Here is a 26,950-nt window from a genome sequence, read left to right as displayed (position 1 = left end):
GTTTTATATGTTATGTGTTTTGTGTTTCATTTCTTGTTAGATAGTAGATTTAATTTTCCAAAAGTTTTTAGCAAGATCATCTACCACTATTTGCCTTTGACTAAATCGTGATAAACTACAATGTGGCCTGGGTGCCTCTATTCCTCAAGGTTGGTCATGAGAGTCCTATCAGTAGAACCAAGAAACCTTTGCTGGTCTGAATAAAGACTTCAATTCGAGTTCTGTGTGGAATTTGGCTGTGGTCCTTGGCTCTTGGGATGGCAAAATAGGAGGGTGAGGGGCTGAATCTCTGAATCTGAGAAAATCTTTAGTAACCTAAGGGTTCCAGGTCTGTTGCCTGTGGTTCAGAGGAGAGGGAAGGTTGTTAGGTGAGGTGGAGAGTGATTCTCTCCCATTCTATGGAAGCACCTTCCTAGTGGAGCCTTGACCACAAGGAACTCCTTGGCCCCTTTCCAGCATAATGTAGGTAGAAAGGAATTTTCCTTATGACAAGTAGGGACAGGACCTGACCTCAAGAGATCAATGCAGGCTGTTTTTGTGTGAGTTTGTCATATATGCACCTCAAAAGTTCTGTTTGTCCAATCATAGATGGATACTCTGGAATCATTGGCCACAAAGAATGTGGCATGAAATGTTTTCCTGTTGCTGAGAAACATTTTTCTGGACCCTTTCCCTCTATAACGAGAGACAGGCATCTGGGAGAGGGTTTGGAGTGATGGCATCTGTGTCATACCATCTGACCCATGTGGGCTTAAAGTGTGATCTGTCGACTGTGCACTCTGACCATTGAGTGGCTGGTGAAGGTGCCAGCAGCAGGAGTAGCAGTGTGTCAGCTGATCCTGGGCAAGTTTTATCAGCATATCACCAGAGTGTCTCCTATCATGACCTTTCCCCAAATGATTCTGTAACTTCACATTTGATTCTTGAATGCTCTAGATTATTTTCATCATTACTTCCACTTACCGACTATTTAGACTTGTGGTAGAGTCTCTCTGAATGGATTGTATCACAAAACAATAAAAGCTATTTATGACAAACCCGCTGCCAGGAACATACTGAACGGGCAAAAACTGGAAGCATTCCCTTTGAAATCTGGCACTAGACAAGGATGCCCTCTCTCACCACTCCTATTCAATATAGTATTGGAAGTCTTAGCCAGAGCAGTCAGGCAAGAAAAAGAAATAAAGCGTATTCAATTAGGAAAGGAGGAAGCCAAATTGTCTCTATTTGCAGACAACGTGATTGTGTATTTAGAAGACCCCATCGTCTCAGCCCAAACTCTCCTTAAGCTGATAAGCAACTTCAGCAAAGTCTCATGATACAAAATCAATGTGCAGAAATCACAAGCATTCCTATACACCATAAACAGACTAACACAGAGCCAAATCATGAGCGAAGTCCCACTCACAACTGCTACAAGGAGAATAAAATACCTAGGAATACAACTAACAAAGGAGGTAAAGGACCTCTTCAAGGGGAGCTACAAACCACAGCTCAAGGAAATAAGACACAAACAGATAGAAAAACATTCCATGCTCATGGTTAGGAAGAATCAATATCGTGAAAATGGCCATACTGCCCAAAGTAATTTGTAGATTTGATGCTATCCCCATCAAACTACCAATGACCTTCTTCACAGAACTGGAAAAACCAGTTTAAACTTCATATGGAACCAAAAGAGAGTCCACATAGCCAAGACAATCCTAAGCAAAAAGAACAAAGCTGTCAGCATCATGCTGCTGGACTTCAAGCTATACTACAAGGCAACAGTAATCAAAACAGCATGGTACTGGTACCAAAACAGAGACATGTTGGTTCAGTGGATTAGTCAGAGAAGGCCTGATTTTTGTTGTCTCCATTTTGTTGATGAGAAAAATAAAAGCTTAGAGAGTTTAAATGATTTACCCAGAGAGGAGAGTAGCAGACCTGAGACAGCACCATGTCATCTCCCAAGAGCATGCCTAGTTTACTTGATGTTACTTTCTGTGACAGTTTACCAGTGATTAGCTTTAAACTGTCAGGTCTTTAAAATGTAAATATTGTAGTCAGTGGACACCTTGAAAACTAAATGGAATTTCATGAATTTCATGAAAATAAGTGAAATAAGTTGTTTTGTTTGAAGAATGTTATGTTACTATTGACATAAAGTTGGAAAAGCAGAGCAATACTTTATATCAATTCATTTAAAAAGGATTTAAGGGAGTTATATAACAATGTGGTGTAGAGAATAGAGCATGAACTTTGGAGTCTGGCAGATTTGGGGATCACATCCTGTCCTTTCCAGTTCTGTGACCTTGGTCAAGTTATGCAACTTATCTGAGCCTTAGTTTCTCTACCTGTTAATGAGCTAATACCTACCTGCTGAGGTCAAAGTGAGAATTTAATCCTTCTGTATAAATAAGGTTTATGTTCTGTTATTGGGACATTTAGGCATTAAAGTGTGTGTGCGTGTGTGTGTGTGTGTGTGTGTGTGTGTGTGTGTTTTGAGTAAGTGGACACAATATAAATTACATAGCTATTAGAAGTTCATTTGGGGCAGAATAAGGCATAGTCACCCTTCAGGGATACTGACACTGACACCAGGTCCAACAAGTGCTGGAGTGAATCAGAATTGAGAGAGACCTCACCTCTGTACCGAAATCCCATGGACAGACTGTAAGCTGAGGAGTCAGAGTTGAGCCACCAATTAACCCATTTATGCCTGAGGTTGCAATTTCTTGAATTTTTGCCCTCAGACCTCGGCAATGACCTTGAACAGTAGGATATAAATAACTCCCACATGCATAGCGTTCCAATAATGGAACACTAGGCATAGAGTTGCCAGGGCAGACATGGACCTGCAGCCACTGATGTGTAATAAAGCTGCTCCTTATGTGGGCAACTCTGTGGAGCTTATTCCAGGAGGTACGATACCAGGGATTTTAGTTATTAAGGATTAATGCAAATATGATGGCACTTGGCACCCCCCATTTCTGTTTGGAGACCACTGTATCCTGTGCCCTTTGCTGGCTTGCACTTTACATCTACAGTCTGCCTCTAGAAACCTGGCAACTGTGTACCTGGGCTCAGCTTCAGAGCCTGCAGGTCAACTCTTCGTTCCCCATCCAGCCTCTGCCTCCCTTTAGGCTCAGCTGACTGTAAAATGTTTCTCTGACCTCTGCCTGATAGCTCCTCTCCAGGACAGAATCCCCACCATATTCCTTTGTTTTCCTGGATACACTCATGTGGGACTTATCCTCTAGGAAGGCACTTGTCAGACCCCTGTTCAGGGGAGGCTGTGACTCGGTTCATCTATCCATTTACTGATCAAACAACTATTTGCTGAGTGCCTATTACGTGTCAGCAACTGTACTATGTGCTGGGGATATAGTAGTGAATGGTACAAGCAAAAGCACATGCTCTCTTAGTTTACTCTCTAACTGGTTAGATAATTAACAAACCTAATACATAAGTGAATGATATGGTATGTTAGCGTGTGATAAATTCTATGAAAAAAAGAATAGAGCAGAGTGAGAGGGACCTGGAGTTCTGGAAGAAGGGCTGCAGTATATAATACAGTCGGCCTCATTTTACAAACACTGAATTAGTGACAACTGAGCCATTGCTCCTAGGGGTAATACAGGGTTAAGTTCCTGCTGGGATCTGGTCGATCATCATCTGATCAATACATGACTTTGTTTTCTTGAGTGTTTCTGCCTGAAGACACCTTCTTTACCATAAGCGGTTGATTCGTTCACATTGAACTCGTGGCCAACAGCACCGTAACTTGTGCTTGAACCAAGCTTTTCTAACACTCGTGTTTTGTCTATAAGGCTCATCACAGCCTTCCTGTACTTAGGAACGCTAGAAGGCACTTCAGTACTGTACTTGGGGGCCATTTTTAGCAGTGAAATCACCAAAAACACAAAAATGGCACTAAATAGGTGGCAGAAAGAGCACTCGTAAGTATGAGAGCTAAAAGCATGGAGATGGCGTGGGCCTTCTCGAACCTCATCCAGCCGAGGTCCTCAGCAGCACCTCGGACCGCATCGGGTGACGTACATATTTCGCAGCATGGAGCTTGTCTGTGAATGACCACAAAAGTGCCTCAAGTATTGATCTTGAGGTTACAAATAAATTCTAGTGAGTAGATGAATTTGCAAATACACAGTTTGTGAATAATGAGGATTGACCGTCAATGAGCGATCAGTGTAGGCCTCACTGAGGTGAGATCTGATGAAGACTTGGAGGACATTATGGGAGTCATGTGAGCACTTGGAGCAGTGTTCCAGGAAGAAGGTGCCGCCTGTGCCAGAGGTGTGCCCAAAGTGCTCAGGGAACAGCAAGAAGGCCAGTGTGGCTGTCACGGAGTGTGGAGCGACCAGGAGAGTGGCAGGAGATGAGGGTAGGGAAGAGGACTTTGTAATCGAGCGTGCATCCTTCAGGTTTTATTTGAGTTAGATGGGGAGATGTGGAAGGGTTTTGAGCTGAGAGTTTTTACAGCACTGCACTGTGTTGAGGCAGAAGCAGTGAACCAGTTAAGAGGGTGCCAGCAGTAATCCATAGCCAAGCCTAGAGGTCATCTGCTCACTGCTTAAAAGAACTCTTCTGCACGTCCCGGTCCCCAAATCACTCCCAGATCACAAACAGAGCACAGCTCCTAGAACTCAGCTGCCTTTTTGGAGCACCTCAAGGAGAGCTAAACTGTGGGACTGCGGTACCTGCTGCTGCTGGTGCCTATCTGAAAATGTGCTGCTACTTTAAACTGAACTAATTGAAGCTTGAGTTTCTATACGGCAGTTTGGCACTTTGTGTTATTGGCCTCACACATTCAAATTACTTTAAACACAGGGTGCCGGTAATTAGATAGGAGAATGTGCCCTTGGTTGTTTGTCTGGATAAAAGGTGCCTATGCTTCCTTGCTAAGTTTCAACTTTACTTTTTACAACCAGGATCCCAGCCCTTAGAAGCCACATCTCATTCACTTTGGGAAAGGGGAATGTGGCTTAATAGATTGCCTGCATGAAGATATTTGTATCCAAAGTAGAATGTGGAGATAATTCATGTCACGTTGCTGTACTGCTGTAATGAATACAGAGCATACTTTAGGTGATGCATTATTAAAGGCATGCACAGCAGAGCTTCCGTGTATACAGTTTGAGCATGAGCTTATTAGCATGTCAGGTTGATACCTCTTTTAGATTTAATTAGATCCTGGGCTTCAATCAATTTATTAAATGAATTTCTCACTGCTTAGAAGGTGTAATATGTTCGTGACAGTAGCTTTTCATCGCTCTTTTCTCATTTTCTCATGCACTCAAGCAAATCTCAGCTTCCGTCTTGGATTCAAAGCCAGAGATTATTTTCCAAAGATACTATGCTGTATAAATGTAGCCTCTTTTGTTCTTGGGGACACTGGGGCTTTGGGGAGAGTTATTTGTTAACACACTGTCTGATGTGAATGCACTTCTTGTAGATTTATCACTAGTAAGTGTAACTAATGCATAATTATAACACTATTTTGTTTCAGTGGCTCTTTGTCACGTTGACTCTTTCTAATATTACTTTGGCACAAAATTCACAAACCTTTATTTCTGTTGCCAGGGGAGAGTGTTGAGACTATTCAAATAGTGGGAAATTAAATGAAATGCATCAAATCATATTAGTGATTTGCAAGATGAGCTAGAAAGCTAGACCATAAAGTGTGCAATTTCATGATGTTCTGCATTTGTTTAGAAGAGTAGAGAGAACACTCATCCAAGCCCTGGGAGCATCCTGACCTCCTCTCTGTCATTGCCTGTGTGCATGCCCTTAAGTCAGCCCCTGGCCATGATTGCCTCATCTTTGAAGTGGGGCCCCTGGTATCTTGTCATGGGAAGGCAGGAAAGAGGTCTGCTCCACTTCTAGCAGTTCCTTCTAGCTTTAGGTTCTGTATATTTGTGGGGTAAGGGAGGGCGATGTGAAAATAGATTGGTGTCTAATTATGTTTAATAACCATCATCTAAATAAAGACTGTAATGCAAAGTGGAAGAAGCGATACAATTTATTTGACGTATTTCTAATTTGTAAATGAACTAGACCCTCAGATTAAAGTCAGTTGTGTCCAGCTCAGTGAAGGTTGCTTTTATTATAAGGACTGTTTATCTCCTCTTGGGTTACATTTTTGAAAGTTCAGTTGAAAAGGAGATTAAAGACCAAGCAACCAAGGTAGAATAATACAAGTATAAATCTATTTCTATACTATAAATTTTTCCATAAGGATAAATCTGTTTTTGCCACAGAGCAAAAGCTATGGTCAGAATGCTGTGAATTCACAATTCAGGGAAAAAAAAATACTAGTTAAGAAGCAGAGCCCAGAGGCAAAATGGGATTGTGACTGATTGGCAAGCCCAACTTCAAGGGCGAGGCCGGTTTTATTTATTTTTGCAAGCCTCAACATGGACTAGGTTATGTAAGAGGGCTGTGAAATTTTAAAAACTGATTTTCCACCTGCAGATTATTTATGTAAGGAGTGATAAACCCGATTATTAACCCCAAGCCTGATTTCTCACAGAGAAGAGAGGGGAAAATGCTAGCCTGACATGTAGTTGAAGTTCTAGCATCTTCTTTAATGTGGAAAATGTCTGTAGCCCTTTCTTTGGTCTTTTATAACATTAAAGAGTATAGTTCTCCCTTATTTAATAGAACACTCATAATTTTGATGTATCCTTATGATGAGATTGATATGGATTCTGGGCAGGAATATTACATAAAAAGTGTTATATCCCTGTCAGGGTATCTCATCTGGAGGGACCCCATGTCCAGATCTTTCCCGTTAGAGATGTTAATTTTGTTCATCCTGGAAGAATTTTGGCTGATTTATCTACTGTTACCATAGTTGCTTTTTTTTTTATTGGCCTTGCAGCTAAGCAATAAATGGAAGACACTTGAAGACCATGTAAATACTCTCCTTTTTGTCAAAACGTCTGCCTACACAGTGTTAGGGGTTATTTTTGCCTGTGCTGCTTTTACCATGATGATTGCAAAATGATTTTCTGACTTTGGCAATTCTCGGTGGCACTGGGCATTCTATTGAAAACAAGAGTTTCTTCCTTAATTTGTTTATGTATTTATTATGTATATGGATGCCCACTTCCTGTTTTTCAGTAGATTACAATTCATTACTTATGCATTTATTTTTTGGTGCTCACATTGTCCCAGTCTTAGCCAATGGGAGTCCCATCAACCTGCTTCTGTTTCCTTGGACAAGCCCAAATGGGATTTCAGAAGGATACCTTATATTACTAAATTCTGCCCTGCCAATCAGCCTTTTTTTCCTCTGTGGTCCCTAAAGTATCCATACATAAATTTGGGGTCATTGCTGGCTATATGCAGAGTAAGATGAGGTATGGGCTAGAGGTTCATGGGGTTCTTTGCTCCTCATTGAGCCCAAACTTGAACCTCGGTGTCTTGCCTGGTATTGAGTGGCTACCAGAAAAACAAGAGAGAGAAGAGAGTTCATGAGGAAAGAGAAAGAACAAAGAGGTCAGGCCTCCCCTTCTCCCATGCAGGAGTGGGCTCAAGACCTAGATGGGAGTGAAAATAAGAACATCCCTGTATACCTGACTTTTTAAGATGCTACCTCCTCCTCCTAGGGCATGCAGCACAGAGTGCTATGGTTCAATCACTCTGAGGCAAGTCCTCCTCTCTGTAGGCTCAGGGTTAGCCGCCCTAGACTTCTTCTTAGTCAGCCCTGGTCAGAGCTATACCTTCATTCTTGCTCTCCACAGTTGCTTAAGAACAGGACCCATTTCATCTCTTCCTTGGGTGCTCTCTGCAGAACTGACACAGGGACCTCTCCCACCAGCAACTCCTCAGGTCCTGGGGCTGCTTGGATCATGATGTCTCTATATTAGTCAGTTTTCACACTGCTTATAAAGACATATCTGAAACTGGGCAAATTATAAAGAAAAAGAGGTTTAAGGATATACAGTTCCACATGGCTGGGGAGACCTCACAATCATGATGGAAGGCAAGGAGGAGCAAGTCATGTCTTACATGGATGGCAGCAGGCAAAGAGTGAACGAGAACCAAGCAAAACAGCTTCCCCTTATCAAACCATCAGAATTTGTGAGATTCATTCACTATCATGAGAACAGTATGAGGGGAACCACCCTCATGATTCAATTTTCTCCCACCGGGACTCTTCCAACAACACGGAATTATGGGAGTACTGTGATTTGGGTGGGGACATAGCTAAACTATGTCAATCTGAGACTGTATGCCCTGTTTCATCTTGTGTTTCCAAAGGGCATTTGATAGGCTGTAAAACTGGGCCTCAGTTTCCTTTAAGAGAGGGACTAGGATTAGGATCTTTAAGATTGTCTTCAACTTTAAAGCACTCTGATTCTGAAAATTGAGGCAGGAATTGTACATGCTCAAATTAGTATTCTCACGCTATTTGCGTTTACTTGTTACCCTAAAGATTCTGCTATTGTGTCTAGTAAAATAGGCACTTCTCATGGGTCTTCTTTAACAACTTCTTACCACTCCCCTAAATTGTTGCTTTTGATAGAAGTGTAATCAGGATGTTAATTAATACATTTGCTAGCTATAATACAAGGACATCAAAACAGAGTGTTCTTATAAAAAAGGAAATGAATTTCTCTAACAGCCTAGTAAAGGGCATTTTGAATTCCTACTAAGATTACATTAAGCGAATGCTTACCCATAATGAAGCCACTCCAATCAACTTCTCATTTCTTCTTCATTCATTTTGAAGGATTGTTCTTGAGCTGCTGAAAGTGCTGTTCAAGTTATTAATAATTAGAGCTTTTATCTAGATGCTGGATCCTTTTCTCAAGTATTCTGACCATCTGCAGCTCTGTGTACTTACCTGCTAGCCACATATAGGACTGACTAAGCATGTGTTCGTTTGAGTGGAGAGTTAGAGTACACACCCAGACCTTCAGTGTGGGGGAATCACAGTGTTTCCTATATATCTGGCTAACTTCTAAGGTGGTTTATTAATAAGGGACTTGCCCCTAGTATCAACAGTTCATATCTAATAGTACCTTTTCTGTAGTTTGTGTACTTATGAAGTCAGGGGCTTCTAAAAACCTCAAGAATCAAGAGCATTCATCTCAGGAATCACTGTCATCTAAGATCAAGCCTCTTTATTCTCTTCTTATTGGCTTGGGCAACAGGCAGGCAAGTGTCCTCTCCTCTCTGTCATTAAATCCTGCACAGACTACTAGCCTAAAGGAAAGTTTGACTTGCTGATTATACTGTGGCTTTGAAAGCTGCTTCTGCTCTCTGAAGAATGTGAAAAGGAGGGATAATGAAGTCCCCAGTAACTCCCAACTTAGAGAGCCATATAATTATTTTAAATTGTTTTCATTGTCTGTTCTTCATACCTGTGATGTGGTTTTTCAGATTTCACTTCTAAGAACTCCAGATCTCGTTGCAGAGGGGTGGGCAGTGGGAGAGGACGGGCAGGAATGGAAGCTGCCAGGCCACACATCTGTGTGGCTGTGCAATGAGCTTAGGGTCAGCTGACATAGCAGAGCAGCAGTTATGTGGGAAGAATGAGGAACTCGGGACCAAAGGTGAGGACAAAGGGATTGCAGAACCATGAGGATGTGGTTTAAGGGAGGCTGTTCTCAGAATGAGTTAATATTCAAAAATAATGAAAAGTAACTAAGAGTTTTTTTAGCTATGGAAGAGGATAAAAATGGTTTCCTGCATAGCCTCACAATGTCTATTAGAGCTCCCTCCTGGACTTCACAGAGAATGGTCTTCAGAGGTATCCAGCTGAAAGATAGGGGTTTAGAAGTATTATGATGGGAAGTACAGAATAATTGCTACAGAGTCCCATCCTCTTCCAAGTTTGTTTTGACAGCCAGGAAGCTCATGTGTGTTTTAATATGTGTTTCTGGTATGACACTGAGAGGGATGGACAGTGGAAGGCTTGGAAGAGTGACTCACAGATGTTGGTGAAGGGCTTCAGAAGATGTTGCTCGAAAGTATGGCTTAGGCGTATTGTTTTGAGCTAAAGGAAACTGAGAACCAGCCAACACAGGAAATGCTCTTTTACCTTCCCCTCAACTGCCTAAAATAAAGTATAAATTTCTCCTTTTGTGAAGGAAATTTACATTTATAAAGGAAATGCTCATTAACGTCCATCAGTAAAGGTGTCTGTAGCAGGAAGAGAGCTACGAAGAGACAGCTTTTTATCACCTAAGGGACTTTAATCTGCATACCAAGGCAACCTTTATTCACCATCCATTTCCTTTTCTCACCTTCCCATAATCTGCCTTCACCACCCCTCAGAAGCCCCAAACCCCTATTCCTCTCTGTAGCTCAGATGATACATTCATTTCAATCATCTGGCTGCTGCTTTGTGGGATTCCAATGCATCTATACATAATTAAAATGATTTTTCTTCTGTTAATCTGTCTTCTGTCAATTTGTAGACCAGTCAAAGATCCAGAAGGGTGGAAGGAAGCAGTATCTACCCCACTACACTGGAGAATTTGATGCACAGCACAGCAATTTATAACGCAGAAAGAAAACCTGTAAAGGTCACCTGGCTCTTCCTTCCCCTGCATGTCTGCGTCACAGATTCCCTCATCTCCTTTGTCTTGACTCAGATGTCACCTTCAAAACAAGGCTTACCTGAACCATTTTGTTTGAAATTGCAACTGACATCCCTGCTCACCCCCTCACTCTGCACTTGTTCTTTATACTTTTTAGTTTTTGCTCTAGCCCTTTACCACCCCCTCATACATGATACGCTCTAGTTATTTATTATACATATAATGGGGACGAATTGTTTATTGTCTGCCTTTCCCTGTTGGAATGGAAGTTCCATGAGAAAGAAGGTGTTTTCCTGTTTTATTCACTGATGTACACCAATAGCCCCAACAATGTCTAGCACCTAGGAGGTGTTCAATGACTTTTCATTAGATGAATGAATGAATGAAATAAGAGGTAAAACATGGCCAGGCATAGTGGTTCATAACTATAATCCTAGCACTTCAGGAGACCAAGGTGGGAGAATTGCTTGAGCCCAGAAGTTTGAGACCAGCCTGGGCAATATAGTGAGACCTTACCTCTACAGAAAATTTTAAAATTAGTAGAGCTTGGTGGTACACACCTGTGGTCCTACCTACTCAGGAGGCTGAGGTAGGAGGATCAGTTGAGCCCCTGAGGCAGAAGTCACAAGGAGCCAACTGTGCCACTGCACTCCAGCCTGGACAGCAGAGTGAGACCTTGTCTCACAAAAATAAAACGAAGGTAAACATTCACAGACATAGCAAAGAAGCCAAAATGGGGACCTGAAGGGAACTCATTCTCAGGTTTGGCTTGCATGAAAAAGGAAAGAGGGAATTTTTTTTCCATACTAAAAAGTGGACGACAGAAGCAATGCTTTGCTGAATGGTTCATGACAAATTCTATTGATTGGAAAGTCTTAAGTAATGTGCTTTCCACCTGCATGTGTTCATTCAAGATTCCAGCTCTTTGATACAAAGCCATCATTTTGGGGCCGGGTGCAGTGGCTCATGCCTGTAATCCCTGCACTTTGGGAGGCCAAGGTGGGTGGATCACGAAGTCAGGAGATCGAGACCATCCTGGTCAACATGGTGAAACTCCGTCTCTACTAAAAATACAAAAAATTAGCTGGGCATGGTGGCACATGCCTGTAATCCCAGCTACTCGGGAGGCTGAGGCAGGAGAACTGCCTGAACCCAGGCGGCGGAGGTTGCGGTGAGCCGAGATCGCGCCATTGCACTCCAGCCTGGGTAACGAAGGAAACTCCGTCTGGAAAAAAAAAAAAAAAAAAAAAAAGTCATTATGTTGATGCTATTCATTCAGGGTATAACTTTATTTAAATGCAGTGCAAGTTATTTCTTTAAAATATGCTCATTTGTAAAATACTGTGTTGTTAGTAAATAGTTCTTGGCTGTCCCTTAAAGAGCTAGGAGTGGGGATCATGAAGTGGGGAGATTAAACTGGAGGGAAGAGAGTTGAGGAAAGTAACTGGAGGCAGGGCTAAGCTGGGATTCTTTTGCAGGAATGACGGAAAAGTCATTCTGAGGCTGTCAGCTTAATGCCATAATTACTTTACATAATTTAACACATAAATGCCGAATAAATACCAATAAAGCCTTCACGAGGGAGAAGCAGGCTAATCTGAGGATCTAACTTTCTGCTCTTTGACTTGTGGTCATAATCGTCCCCATGTTATTCCTTCTGCAGCCTCCTCCAAGTAGCTTGTCCATTCCCCTTGCCCAGTTCTTCTTTTGGTCATGTTCTCTTTCTATTCTGTAGCAACTGGCATTCGATGTTGTCTTGGTAACCATCCACTTCTGTGTTTGCATTTCTTATTTGGAGCTTGAAAAGCTGAGGTGGTAGCTTAGCCTTCCTACCTGCTGACCGTCTGTGAAGCTGAGAACACTGCCCATGACCTTCTTAACCAGAGCGCACACCTTTGGATGCATGCCTTTAGTGAAAGAGGAGCTCAGGAGAATCTGCAGCTGCTCACCCTACATCACTTCCAGGTTTGCACCCGCCATCGCTCACAGTCCCAGTCCTTTGTGAAGGCCATAACATCACTGATGATTATTTCAGATCAGTTGAGTGGGCTTGTCTGTAGGGGCATAGTCCTCAATTGCTCTTTTACATCTTACAATTGAGCCTCTATTAACTGCCGAGATATAGAAGGAAACAAAGAATTTTATGATCCCATTTTAGTTAAAAAAAAAAAAAAAGTATAAAAATCCATAATTATTTTTAGATCTGGTAACCAGTACCATGGCCTCTGGATCAGCCCAAGTTTGGCATCTGAGCTTCGCTCCCTGATGTCTGATGGAGTGGTCTGGACTCCAGGCTCACAGGCTGCCAAGGCCTTCAAGTCATGGAGTGGGACCAAGTAATGGTTTAGAGGAGAGGAGAGAAAGGGACTTGTTAAATTGGGGAATAGCTCTGACCTTTAACACATTCTAAAGAGAGAAGAGATACCTCTGAGCATCTCAGACATTTCTGCCGCCAGCAGGTCTTCTCCACCAGAATAATGACCACATGTTGATGTGAACGGAGCAATGTCTCTATCGATTTCTTTGGTTCTCTCCGTTTGGAGTTGAAATGCCCTTAGACTTGGTTCTTAGGAGAATTCTCTAGGAGAGGGGGGCAGCAAAGCTGAAGCTCAAAAATCAAACCTAAACATTTTTATGTTCACCCAAGAAGTTATATTTTGGCCAAATCAAACAGCTTAGCAAACTTGCCAAGTTTGAAATCCCCGTGTGTCCTCAGGCAAATGAGATTTCGAGATTATTCGTCAAAACTAATGTTTTCGTAAAGGGAATGAAAGACATACCTGCTGACCTGATGGCGGCATTACACCAGAACTTTAAATTGAAGTCTGTGGCATTTAACCTGGGTGTCATGTTTAATTTTTGTCAAATGTAAACTCACTAATAGGAAAAGAGACTTTGACCCAAGTGAAAGTTTTCTGCTAAGAAAAACATTCCAAAGTAGAGATTTTCGCTTTTGATGTAGAAAAAGGTTTCAACTATGAAATTGCAAAAACATTCTTTTACACCAGAAGACAAAAATAACACATTGTAAGGAGCATAGGAAAAAAAATCCATATGGAAAAACTTGAAACAGCCCATATGCATTAGGCAGCCATCTCACATAACCTGTCTGAAGACACCATTTTTGTGAAACACACACACACACACACACAGAGAGAGAGAGAGAGAGAGAGAGAGAGTGTGTGTGTGTGTGTGTGTGTGTGTCCTGGATTGAAAGTGGCAAGAAATGGTGGAAGGGCAGTGATTTATGTGCTGCTAAGTCCTCTGAGACCTTAGTGGGTGTGGTTGAAGCCTGATTCAGACCTCTCAAGCTGACCTTTGCAGGGTCTTCACCATCTCTCAGAACTAGCCTCCCACCCCACTCTTGAGCCGTCTCCCTCTGTGCTCTCGCTAATGCCAGAGTGAAATTTTTCTAGACAGCAAATATGTCTCTATCCAGTCATTCCTCAGCTTAACACTGGCAGCTCCCTATGCCTTAGGATAAACTGCAAACTCCCCAAGTTCAGAGAGCAGGTGGGAAGTCAGTGGTTACGGCTGTGAGCTGTGAAACTATACTTCCTGGGTTAGGACCTTGTTCATCCACTTACCAGCTGAGAACCTTTGGGCAAGTTATTTATTTCCTGGGTGTTCAGTTTCTTCCTCTGTAAAACTGGGATAATAATAGTACAACCCTGACAGTGGTATTGAGAGGATTGAGTTCTAACACATACTAAACACCTAATAAATATTCCTAATAAATAAGTAATCACTATTATTGTGATTACTTATATTCTGCTCCCAGTTTACCTCTTCCCCATTCCCTCAATCATACCCAGCTTCTTGCAGAGCTCTTCCCTGCCTTCATTCACCTAATGGATCATATTTAGGTTTTTTTTTTTTTTTTTGAGATGAAGTCTTCCTCTGTTGTCCAAGCAGGAGTGCCATGGCCCAGTCTTGGCTCACTGCAAACTCCAACTCCCGGGTTCAAACAATTGTCCTGCCTCAGCCTCCTGAGTAGCTGGGACTACAGATGCCCGCCATCACACCCAGCTAATTTTTGTGTTTTTAGTCAAGATGGGGTTTCACCATGTTGGCTGGGATGGTCTTGTGCTCCTGACCTCAGGTGATCTGCCAGCCTCCGCCTTCCAAAGTGCTGGGATTACAGGCATGAGCAATCATCACATCTGGCCCTGTATTTAGCTTCTATAAGCTACTTCCTCTGCCTAGAATATCATTACGCACACACCCTCCCACCTGTGTCCTCTACGTTCATCTTCTATATCGTCCCACTAACTCTTCCTTAACCTTCAAAATTCAGCTCAGGTCAAGACTCTTTACTCTGAACAGCCTACCAGATATCTCTTATAGGCTCCTGTAGCTATAGTTCACCTTTCTATCCTACCATTTATGACACAGCACAGTAATGGTCTGTTTATTTATAGGTCTTCTCCCAATAAACATTCCCTTACTTCCCCAGCCCCATGAAGGAGAGATTATATCTTGATCATTTCTATATCTCTCCTACCTGTATATTGTGGGCTCACAATGCTACAAGCATGAATGGATGGATAGATGGAAGGAGGCATGGGTGAGGGAAGGCTCTTTGAGAGAGATTACCAAACTAGAATGTGTCTAATGTGGTTGTAATGGTTAGGGGTTTGGAAACCTATTTGATTGAGAAATACGTAAAATATTTGAGAAATGCCCATGCTCTGTAAAATAAGGCATGGGTGGGAGAGGGTTTAAAGAGCTGTCTTTGGATACATAAATGGCTGGAGTGTACATTTACTTGTTCTGTATTGTTTAACATGGTAGAACCATGACCAAGACTTCGATGAAGGATACAGGCCAGTCTTAGCTCAAAATAAGGGATACAGTTTTAATACAGGGATTTCATTTTAGTAACAACTGGCTTGGTTATAGCCAAACTCTGTACCAAAAGAAAGCTAGACTAAATGATCTCTGAATTCTACTCTATGATAGTTTCTGTCTTCTACCTGTCAGTGGATGGGTTCAGATACCAAATGTCTTATCAGCCTTTTTGGATCTCATTTCTTAGAGGGCTACTGGGCTCCAATTCTTAAATAGTTCTTTTTCCCTTTTCAGCCTGTGCACCTCCATTTCTCTACAAACGCCTTCAAAGCTCACAGAATATCAGCAGTTGAAAGATCAAGTACCTTGATCTAGTTCAGTCAACCATCGGAACAAGAATGTGCTAAGTTTGCAACTTTTAGTCGTCCAAGCAGAGACAGTTAAAAAAAAAAAGGCAGGGAGATCTCTGGGTCTTACAGTAATCAAGATTTGCCAGAGAAACAGAATAAACAGGTTGTACTCCCATGTATGGTGTGTATGTGTCTGTCTCTCTATGTTTTCCTTTTAAATAGCAAATCTGAACTCTGCAGGGCAGGCTGGCAGACTAAAGACCAGGGAAGAGTTGATGTTGTACTTCTGAGTCAGAGATGGTCTGGAGACAGAATTTCTTCTCCCCTGGGGCCCTCAGTCTTTTCTCTTAAAGCCTTTAACTGATTGAATACGGCCCACCCACATTATGGAGGGTAATCTTCTTTACTCAAAGTCTACTGATTTAAACGTTCATCACATTTTGAAAATACCTTACCTGCAACATTGAGACAGCTGTTTGACCAGATAGCTGGTACCATAGCCTAGCCTTGTTGACACATAAATTCATCATCCCAGGTCTGGAGTATGGGAGAGAAGTCAAAGCTAGAAATACAAATATGGGAGTCTTGAGAATATAGGTAGCACTTAAAACCTTGAGACTGGGTGTTGAGGTTGCCAAGATGATCTAGTGACAGGAAACTTCCCAAGGCAGCCCATTTGGTTATAGTCCTAATTGCACTGAAATCCACCTGAAAAGCCTGTTTTCTGGTTACTTATCCATATTAAACATACCGGTTCCTTGCATCACCCCCTCAGATGGTATTCTCTTACATCCCCACTTCAGCCTGGTTTCTGTCACCAGACATGTTTCTCTTTGTCAATCTGTCTTTAAAGTCGGCACTTGAAACTGAGAGTGACCCTCCAGGTGTGGTCTGAGGAACACAAGGCATGCTCAATTCTTCTGTTCTTCTATCAAAGCAGGTAAATATTAGAATTTGGTCAGGGGGAGAAGGAGGGTTAGAATACTGTTGATTCATCGAGCTCACTTTTGGCTAAAGGCTAAATCTCAGTCTGCTTCTGCAACCTCACCTTGCCTGTATCCTACAGGTGCAATGCTTTGTAGTCCATAATAAAGACTCCGGTTGCTCCTCTGAGTGAAGTGGGGAACAATTGCAGTGTTAAGTAGGGGACATATGTCTTGGGTTTTTTAAGGATCATTCTGGCTGCTCTGTTGAGAATGGCTTTTGGGGAGCAAGAGGAGCCCTTTAGGAGGCCTTTGAAGTGGAAGTGGTGGCAAGTGATCAGATTCTGAAGATACTTCTCAAAGTAGAGCTAACAGGCTTTGCTGATGGATTGGAAATCAGGGTTACAGAGTCAAGTGTGAAGGCAGGGTTTTTAGCCTGAGCTGCTGGTAGGATGGAGTTACCGTCAACTGAGGGAAGGCTGCCAGAGAAGAAGATGCCAGCGGGTAGATCAGGAGTTCAGTTTGGGATGTGTGAAGTTTGAAATTGCTTTTCGTTTTGTTTTCCAGACAGAGTTTTGCTCTTTTTGCCCAGGCTGGAGTGCAATGTTGCGATCTTGGCTCACTGCAGCTTCTGCCTCCTGGGGTCAAGTGATTCTCCTGCCTCTGCCTTCCAAGTAGCTGGTATTAGAGGCATGTGCCACCACACCTGGCTAATTTTGTATTTTTGGTAGAGACAGCCTTTCACCATGTTGTCCAGGCTGGTCTCAAACTCCTGAACTCAGATAATCGACTTGCCTTGGCCTTCCCAAGTGCTGGAATTACAGGCTTGAGCCACTGTGCCCTGCCTGAAATTGCTTTTAGACATCTGAGTAGAGATATTTTAAAGGAAGGAGATGTATGGCTCTGTACTGCAGGAAAGAGGTCTGAGCTGGAAATCCCAATTTGGGAGTCTCTAGCATAGGTAGCACTTAACACCCAGAGATTGCGTGGTGCGACTACCAAGGGAATGAGTACACAGAGTAGAGAAGACCAAGGACCAATGAGCCCTGGCTCTGCAGCAGGGTGAGGCTGGAATCAGCAAAGACACCTGGGAGGGAGCCGCAAGTGAGTTATGAGGAAAATCAGAATGTGGGGTCCTGGGGGACTCAAAAATCCAGCAGGATATCTGTATAACAGATTACAAACTTTTATATCATATAGAGCATTTTATACATCTATAATATATAGTGCATGCTTAATATGTATTTTCCATAAACATATAAATTATAATATAAAATGTATATAATAGATGACTTCTGGGGAAATATAGCAAAGGTGACAGTGGAAAGGGCAGCTGGAATCAGAAGGCCTGAGGACTGAGTTCAGCTCTGTTGGTCTTAGTTCTTTCACTTTAGGCATGTTAAATAGCCTTTTTCTTTCTTTCTTTCTTTCTTTTTTTTGAGACGGAGTTTCACTCTTGTTACCCAGGCTAGAGTGCGATGGCGCGATCTCGGCTCACTGCAACCTCCGCCTCCTGGGTTCAGGCAATTCTCCTGCCTCAGCCTCCCGAGTAGCTGGGATTACAGGCACGTGCCACCATGCCCAGCTAATTTTTCGTATTTTTAGTAGAGATGGGATTTCACCATGTTGACTGGGATGGTCTCGACCTCTTGACCTCGTGATCCACCGGCCTTGGCCTCCCAAAGTGCTGGGATTACAGGCATGAGCCACCGTGCCCGGCCTAAATAGCCTTGTTCAAGCACCAATTTTGACTCATGGGGAAAGTGGAGATTTTAATCTTTTCCTAACTCTAGTGATTGCAAGAATCAATTAAAGTAATAGAGATGGATATGGTTTGTTAGCAATAAAGATTCCATCCTCCCTCCCTCTCCTTCTCCTAATCTTTCTCTATGTATGTATAAATGTTTATGTATGTATATAAGGAATTCCAGATATTTGGTATTTTTTTAAATTATACTTTAAGTTCTAGGGTACATGTACAGATCACATTGATATACATGTGTCTTGGTGGTGGTTTGCTGCATCCACCACCCTGTCATCTACATTAGGTATTTTACCTAATGCTATCCCTCCCCAATCCCCCTACCCTCTGCTATTACTCCCTTAGCCCCCACCCCACAGGCCCCAGTGTGTGATGTTCCCCTCCCTGTGTCTGTGTGTTCTCATTGTTCCACACCCACTTATGAGTGACAATATGTTGTATTTGGTTTTCTGTTCTTGCATCAGTTTGCTGAGAATGATGATTTCCAGTTTCATCCATGTCCCTGCATAGGATATGATCTTACCCTTTTTTGTGGCTGCATAGTATTCCATGGTGTATATGTGCCAATTTTCTTTATCCAGTCTATCATTGATGGGCATTTGGGTTGGTTCCAAGTCTTTGCTATTGTGAACAGTGCTGCAATAAACATACGTGCATGTGTCTTTATGATATAATGATTTATAATCCTTTGGGTATATACCCAGTAATGGGATTGCTGGGTCAAATGGTATTTCTATTTGTAGATCTTTGAGGAATCCCGATGCTGTCTTCCACAATGGTTGAATTAATTTACACTCCCACCAACAGCATAAAAGTGTTCCTATTTCTCCACATCCTCTCCAGCATCTGTTGTCTCCTGATTTTTTAATGATCAGCATTCTAACTGGTGTGAGGTGATATCCAATGTGGTTTTGATTTGCATTTCTGTAATGATCAGGGATGATGATTCTTTTTTCATATGCTTGTTGGCTGCTTAAATGTCTTCTTTTGAAAAGTGACTGTTCATATGCTTTCCCACTTTCTGATGGGGTTGTTTGTTTCTTGTAAATTTGTTTAAGTTCTCCCTAGATTCTGAATATTAGCCCTTTGTCAGATGGGTAGATTGCAAAAAGTTTTTCCCATTCTGTCAGTTGCCAGTTCACTCTGTTCATAGTGTATTTTGCTGTGCAGAAGCTCTTAAGTTCAATTAAATTTCATTTGTCTACTTTGGCTTTTGTTGTCATTGCTTTTGGTGTTTTAGTCATGAAGTCCTTGCCCATGCCTACATCCTGAATGGTATTGCCTAGGTTTTCTTCTAGAGTTATCACGGTGTTAGGCCTCATGTTTAAATCTTTAATCCATCTAGAGTTAATTTTTGTATAAGGAAGGGATCCAGTTTCAGCTTTCTGCATATGGCTAGCCAGTTTTGCTAATACCATTTATTAAATAGGGAATCCTTTTCCCATTGCTTGTTTTTGTCAGGTTTGTCAAAGATCAGATGGTTGTAGTTGTGTGGCATTATTTCTGAGGTCTCTGTTCTGTTCCATTGGTCGATATCTCTGTTTTGGTACCAGTGCCATGCTGTTTTAATTACAGTAGCCTTGTAATATAGTTTAAAGTCGGGTAACATGATGCCTCCAGCTCTTTTTTTTTTTTTTTTTTTTTTGCTCAGGATTGTCTTGGCTATGCAGGCTTTTTTTTTTGGTTCCATATGAAGTTTAAGGTGGTTTTTCCCACTTCTGTGAATAAACTCACTGGTGGCCTGATGGGGATAGCATTTAATATATAAATTACTTTGGGCAAAATGGCCATTTTCACAATATTGATTCTTCCTAACCATGAGCGTGGGATGTTTTTCCATCTGTTTGTGTTCTCTCTTATTTCCTTGAGCAGTGGTTTGTAGTTCTCCTTGAAGAGGTCCTTCACATCCTGTTAGTTGTAATCCTAGGTATTTTATTCTCTTCGTAGCAGTTGTATATGGGAGTTGACTCATGATTTGGCTCTCTGTTTGCCTATTATTGGCGTATTGGAATGCTTGCGATTTTTGCATGTTGATTTTGTATCCTGAGACTTTGCTGAAGTTGCTTATCATCTTAAGGAGATTTTGGGCTCAGACGGTGGGGTTTTCTAAATATACAATCATGTTATCTGTAACAGGGACAATTTGACGTCCTCTTCCTATTCAAATACTCTTTCTTTCTCTTGTCTGATGGCCCTAGCCAGAACTTCCAATAGGCATCCTTGTCTTGTGCCAGTTTTTGCTCATTCAGTATGATATTGGCTGTGGGTTTGTCATAAATAGCTCTTACTATTTTGATATATTCCATCGATGCCTAGTTTACTGAGAGTTTTTATCTTAAAGGGCTGTTGAATTTTGTTGAAGGCCTTCTTTGCATCTGTTGAGATGATCATATGGTTTTTGTCTATTGATGTGATGGATTATATTTATAGATTTACATATGTTGAACCAGCCTTGCATCCCTGGGATAAAGCCAACTTGATCACGATGGATAAACTTTTAGATGTGCTGTTGGATTCAGTTTGCCAGTATTTTATTGAAGATTTTTGCATTAATATTCATCATAGATATTGGCCTGAAATTTTCTCTTTTAGTTGTGTTTCTGCCAGGTTTTGATATCAGGATGATGTTGGTCTCAGAAAATGAGTTAGGGAGGATTCCTTCTTTTTGTATTGTTTAGAATAATTTTGGAAGAAATGATACCGGCTCCTCCTTGTACCTCTGGTCGAATTAGGTTGTGAACCCTTCTGGCCCTGGACTTTTTGGTTGGTAGGCTATTAATTGCTGCCTCAACTTCAGATCTTGTTATTGGTCTATTCACAGATTCAACTTCTTCCTGGTTTAGTCTTGGGAGGGTGTAAGTGTCTAGGAACTTATCCTTTTCTTCTAGATTTACTGGTTTATCTGCATAGAGGTGTTTGTAGTAATCTCTGATGGTAGTTTGTATTTCTGTGGGATCGGTGGTGATATCCCCTTTATCATTTTTTTATTGCATCTATTTGAATCTTCTCCTCTCTTTTTTATTAGTCTGGCTAGCTCTCTATTTTGTTGATCTTTTCAAAAACCAGCTCCTGGATTTATTGATATTTTTGAAGGGATTTTTTTGTGTCTCTATCTTCTTGAGTTCTGCTCTGATCTTATTTCTTGTCTTCTGCTAGCTTTTGAATTTTTTGATCTTGTTTCTCTAGTTCTTTTAATTGTGACATTAGGGCCTAGGTTTTAGATCTTTCCTCAGTTCTCATGTGGGCATTTAGTGTTATAAATTTCCTCTAGACACTGCTTCAAATGTGTCCCGGAGATTCTGATATGTTGTGTCTTCCTTTTCTTTGTTTTCGAAGAACATCTTTATTTCTGCCTTCGTTATTTACCCAGTAGTCATTCAGGAGCAGGTTGTTAGTTTCCATGTAGTTGTACTATTTTGTATATTATTAATGCCTATTGGACCATTCAGATTATGACCTGTTGTAGGTCATGATCATTTTAGTGGGTTTCAGGCAACATTTGAAAATGGAATAAGGCTGGGGGCAGTGGCTCATCCCTGTAATCCCAGAACTTTGAGTGGGTAGGTCACTTGAGGTCAGAAGTTTCAGACCGTGCTGGCCAACGTGAAATCCCATCTCTGCTAAAAATACAAAACCAGATGGGCATCGTGGTGCATGCCTGTAATCATAGCTACTCGGGAGGCTGAGGCAGGAAAATCACTTGAACCTAGGAGACAGAAGTTGCAGTGAGCCAAGATCACACCACTGCACTCCAGCCTGGGCAACAGAGCAAGACTCTGTCTCAAAATAATAATAAAAATAGGCCGGGCGCGGTGGCTCACGCCTGTAATCCCAGCACTTTGGGAGGCCAAGGCGGGTGGATCACGAGGTCAAGAGATCGAGACCATCCTGGTCAACATGGTGAAACCCTGTCTCTACTAAAAATACAAAAAATTAGCTGGGCACAGTGGCGTGTGCCTGTAATCCCAGCTACTCAGGAGGCTGAGGCAGGAGAATTGCCTGAACCCAGGAGGCGGAGTTTGCAGTGAGCCGAGATCGCACCATTGCACTCCAGCCTGGGTAACAAGAGCAAAACTCCACCTCAAAAAAAAAAAAAAATAATAATAATGATAATGGCATAGAAAATACCAGTATTTGTGGGGTAGAGTAAAGGTAATGACAGTTTTTTTGGGGGGGGGCGGGGACTCTTTTTAGTTATATATTACCTTAGTTATCAAATTACTCCCACACTTAGCAGCTTAAAACAAGGATTTGTTGTTTAGAAGGGTCAGGTATCTGAGCTGCTTAGCTCACAGCTGGTGGTTTGATTCAGGTGGAAGACAAGCTGTCAGCCCAGGGCCACAGTTATCTGAAGGCTTCGCTGGGCAGACGGATTCTCTTCCAGGCCTATCCTTGTGGCTGCTGGCAGAAGGCCTCAGCATCTCACCACATAGACCTTTCCTTACGGCTGCTCATGATATCTTTGCTGGTTTCCACCAGAACACAGGATCTAAGAGAAAAAGAGAGCGCCCCTAAGACAGAAGATGCAGTGTCAGACCAAAAGTAAGAGGTCATCAACTCTGCTATGATTCTCTTCTCTTCTGTCAGTCACATCAACTGATCCTGGTACAGTACAAGCGAGATGCAACGAGAGTGTAAATGTCAGGAGGTGGGGACTGTCCCGGGCCGTCTTGGAGACTGGCTGTCACAACTTCTATAACTGGGTTGAGATATAAGATACATCTTTAAATGTCAGTTGTGTGGGAAACACCGCTCTACAATGTCTAATACTGTGTATCATTAGGCAGAGGTGTACATTAGCTGGCAGAAGCCCATTTAAGAAGCTCTGCTGTTGATACTCTGTATACCCATCATTAGTTACCTGTGACTTTAAGATCATGGATATAAACACCAGTGATTTTTACAATGAAGCAAGAAAATGGAAGTCTTACTGGGCTATGTGGAACTGCTTGTCCTTAAGTAAATTGAGCCTGTACTTTCAGAGTCCTTCTTTCTGATTTCTGTAGTTCCACACCTTTAACCTATCTGGGCATCGGCCAAGTATATCTGCTGGTGGTGGGTTCTCACTTCAAATCTGTGACCATATGTTATGAACAACTGTGTGGCTTGTTTCAGGGTTTTTTTTGTTTTTTTTTTGAAACGGAGTTTCGCTCTTGTTACCCAGGCTGGAGTGCAATGGCGCGATCTCGGCTCACCGCAACCTCCACCTCCTGGGTTCAGGCAATTCTCCTGCCTCAGCCTCCTGAGTAGCTGGGATTACAGGCACGCATCACCATGTCCAGCTAATTTTTTTTGCATTTTTAGTAGAGACGGGGTTTCACCATGTTGACCAGGATGGTCTCGATCTCTTTACCTCATGATCCACCCACCTTGGCCTCCCAAATGCTGGGATTACAGGTGTGAGCCACCGTGCCCGGCCCTCAGGTTTCTTATAGAACACAATACAGAAGTTAGTAATAGCGGTTACACTTTCTGCTGATCTTTCTGCCTGTTTATTCTTATCTGCTTATGAGTGTGGTCTCAGTAATCTTACGAAAAATTCTACCTGGAGATAAATGGGGTATAATTAAGCTTTTGTATTTTGAGAATAGGGATTATTAGAAACATAAAGGTATGGCCTACTTAAAGGAATCTTGTAGAATAATTACAGACAGGATTTGTATAATAATAGAATTTGAAAAGCGAATCTCTTGTAGCTGCCCTAGCCAATATTTTTCGTGTTGACTGGTGTAAGTGACTAAAAAAGAACAAATCATTTTTGAAGTGCTAATACACCCTAAGCAGGCTAGAAGTCTCTAGTTAAACAGTTTAAAAGACCGGTAGAAAACACAACACAAAGTAAAAACACGTGGCCTTGGGTTCTTAGCTTGCAACTGTGGGAGTTTCACACTGGAGTAGTTTCTTGATATAAAGTGAGCACTACTAATTAATGGGAAAAGGACTGTTCTATAAGAAAGTTTCCTGGTTTGGTGTTTACTGTTTGCTCTTCAACACACTCCTACTACTTCTCAGCCCTGCAGCCTCAGGTCTTCTCTGGTTTCAGATCTTGCCCCTAACCGAGGGCTTCTCTCCCTCTTCCAGACGCAGTGGAGGACTAGAGGAGGATGTGCTATTTTCAGTGGGCTCGCGGATCTGCAGAGGCCCATTTGTTCTTAAGAGTTGCTGCAGCTAGAATGCTGCACTGACTGTAATTTTTTCTTGATGTATCAGTTGACCCGCTAAGCTGTCAACTCCTATGTCTCTCCTTGTACCTGACAGCATTTGGCTCACGGGAGAAGCTCAGTAAATCAAAATAATTGTATTCTTTATTCTCCTGAGTGGATTTGTGTCTGGAAGAACAAGATTTTGGGGTACAATATGCAGATGATAATACTTTTCCTAGTGTTTCTATTAAATGTAAATTTTAATTTTCCTTGAAATATGTGAAATTTAAAAATGTAAATTTGAGACTTATTTGTTGAATTAAGATTGATTTTTTTAAAAAATCTATCCAAAATCCCTATATAATTACTCATAATATTCAGTGGGAGAGAAATTTAATTTTTATTTTTTTATTTAATTTTTTTTTTTTTTTGAGATAGGGTCTTGCTCTATCACCAAGGCTGGAGTGCAGTGGTGCGATCTCAACTCACTGCAACCTCCACCTCCTGGGTTCAAGCGATTGTCCTGCCTCAGCCTCCCAAGCAGCTGGAACTACAGGCACACAGCACCACACCCAGCTAATTTTGGTATTTTTAGTAGAGACAGGGTTTCACCTTATTGACTAGGCTGGTCTCAAACTCCTGACCTTGTGATTTACCCGGCTCAGCCTCCCAAAGTGCTGGGATTACAGGTGTGAGCCACTGCACCCGGCCGGAATTTAGTTTTTATAACCCAGATAGGGACCACTGGCAGCTTGAGTGGGCAGGCTGAGAACCACTCAAGTAGAGAACAGTGAAGGCCCCTTTATATTCTAGCCTGTGCATATCCCTGAAGACTCGGCAACATCATCAGTCAGCTTTATGAAGTGACTTCTCTATCCAGAATGCTGTCTGAGCAATGGTGGCTAATGAAAGTGCTGTAGGCCTGGCCCAGTCACCTGGCTTTAGCATTAATTATAACTAGGAAAAACAAAAGCAACTGTTGGCATGGTGGGTTATGAAAGGCCAGGCGCTCTTTTGTATGTATTGCTTTCCTGCCTTGCAGTCTGTTTTTATTTTTCCTTGCCGCCTCTGCTGCGCACATCAGCCGATGCCTTGCTTAGTCCTGAGAAAACCATCTGTGTCATACTGCCTTGAACCTCAAGACTCAAACCATGACACAGCTCAGTAGAACTCCACACTCTTCCGGGTCCCTCTGGTCTCTGCTTCCCATTCCTGACATCAGCCTATGTTGGATTGTGAAATTGACAGTTGACAAATTGTTGCTACCTAATGTTTTTCTTTTGAATTTCAATAAAAAGAATTTGATAGAAAGTTACGGAATTGGTTGGGTATGGTGGCTCATGCCTGTCATCCCCACACTTTGGGAGGCAGATCACTTGAGGTCAGGAATTCGAGTCCGGCCTGACCAGCCTGGTGAAACCCTACCTTTACTAAAAATACAGAAAAATTAGCTGGGCATGCTGTTGCATGCCTGTAGTCCCAGCTACTCAGCTGAAGCATGAAAATCCTTGGAACGCAGGAGGCAGAGGTTGCAGTAGACGGGGACTGTGCCATTGCACTCCAGCCTGGGTGAAAAAGCGAGACTCTATCTCAAAAAACACAAATTTAAGGAAGGGAAAATAGCCATATTCACTTAGATTAGCTCAGCCATCTAAGTGAAAGACAGATGCCCAGGGAGAGACTTAGACATTTTGCTAGTAATTACTAAGCCTAGGAGAGGCTGCAAAGACTAGAACTTGTTTTAAGTTTCTGCAAAACTAGGAGAACTTGTTTTAAGTTCCTGAAACTCTGCTTATATCTTAGTCAAGTGGAGAATAAATACCAAATGGAATTCTTAAGGTTCCTATATATCATGAGTATGAGAATAAGACTGAGAAAGGAAAGGACACAAATTAGTGAGAATGACACTAATGTCAAATATATTTTTAAAATTTGTTGCTATCATTTTCAGATACAATGACTATTCTCTTTCAAGTCCTGGTTATGGGAAGAAGTCTTGTTTCAATACAAAAGGTGGGAAAACCTACGTACTGCATTGCAGTTAAGCAACTTTTCAAACCAGTCAGCCTTGGGTTACTAACAGGGGCAAGGCCAAATGTTCAGCTCTTCCGAGAGGTGAAACTAGAGCCTCGAAGGGATCACGTGATGGCAGTTTTTCAAACTGTAGTGAACAGATTCATCTAATGCATGTCATGAATAATCACTTGTGATGATGTATTCACAAACCAACTGCTGATGGTTGAAGGAGGTTTTAATAAGATGACTGATGAAAAAAAATACGTGCAGGGAAGATGTTCAGCTTTTAAGATTGTATTAATAATAGCCTTATATTAGCTTTGTGTTGAATTCTTGTGACCTGCTGGCACTTTTTTGTTAAGTATTGACTCGTTTAATTACCCAGCTCCCAGAACTCAATCGTCAGAGG

General features: G+C 41.9%; 1 protein-coding gene across 12 annotated transcripts in view; it reads left to right on the top strand.

The window, feature by feature from the left end:
- The window catches only part of HHAT (hedgehog acyltransferase), a 404,480-nt gene that overhangs the window by 149,455 nt on the left and 228,075 nt on the right, over window positions 1–26,950 (top strand). The window lies entirely within an intron of this gene.

Source organism: Callithrix jacchus, chromosome 19 (assembly GCF_049354715.1).
Source record: "Callithrix jacchus isolate 240 chromosome 19, calJac240_pri, whole genome shotgun sequence".
In the NCBI taxonomy this organism is placed as follows: domain Eukaryota; kingdom Metazoa; phylum Chordata; class Mammalia; order Primates; family Cebidae; genus Callithrix; species Callithrix jacchus.
Note: the sequence above shows the minus strand (reverse complement) of the source record. Positions and strands in the feature narration are given on the sequence as shown.